At 39.9% G+C, this 873-nt stretch overlaps 1 pseudogene; it reads right to left on the reverse strand.

The window, feature by feature from the left end:
• Positions 1–405: 405 nt before the first annotated feature.
• On the reverse strand, positions 406–557 carry LOC142358500 (5.8S ribosomal RNA; annotated as a pseudogene).
• Between the last annotated feature and the right edge of the window lie 316 nt (positions 558–873).

The following is an 873-nucleotide window of genomic DNA, read 5'->3' on the forward strand; positions in this document are numbered from 1 at the left end:
GAAACAACATAATACTCGCTGTATACATTTGTAGTTCTCTATGTAACTTTCATGTGAAGAAGTTTCGCCAGTCTTTTTGACTGTCTCAAATCTGAGTCATGCTTAGGCTACTAGTTGCTTCATAGTACTTATCGCCTCGAGATCATTGAACAAAACTTGATTTTCACATGTTGCTGTTTCAGCTTCCGCTTACTAGAAACAACATAATACTAGTCTCATTAAGTTCCGTCTCTTTGCAATTTTCTTATGAAGAAAATTCGCCATCACAATGACTCCAGCAGTTCTTGATCAAGGAATGCAATCATTGATCAGAATGCTATTATTTGAATCGGTTCTGCTTTAAGTGTTCCAATTTTATTGGAAGCACCAACAATAGAACATCAATGTGTTCAATCGAGAGTTATATAACCCTGAATCGGACGCAGTCAACAGCCGAAGCCGAGACCGCCTTTTGCGTTAGAGAGGTCGGTAAACAAATCTTGCGATTCATACCGAATTAACACATATAGCTGTGCTCCTCTTCGTAAAGCGAGCCAAGTGATCCCCTGTTGAAGGATGTATTTGGACCAATCTAGTAGCATTTGGTTTCCAACAAGCTCTCCCAAGTTAGCTTACTTATTGGGCTTTTCAACCAATTCGGTTGGCTACAAGCATCATCAAAGTACTAGCCACAGTTTGATCGCAAAATTCTACGACTTTCACATGTTGATGTTTCGGCTTGCGCTTAGCCTACTATAAGCAACATAATACTAGTCATATCATAGAGCGTGATCAGCTTGTGACGTTCTCATGATGAAGTTTCACCAACAGTGTCTCACTTCGAGCTTAAATCCAGCTACTAGTAACTACACAGTACTGACTGCAACGATAACT

Source organism: Convolutriloba macropyga, unplaced genomic scaffold, assembly GCF_964194025.1.
Source record: "Convolutriloba macropyga unplaced genomic scaffold, txConMacr16.3 SCAFFOLD_4723, whole genome shotgun sequence".
Taxonomy (NCBI): Eukaryota; Metazoa; Xenacoelomorpha; order Acoela; family Convolutidae; genus Convolutriloba; species Convolutriloba macropyga.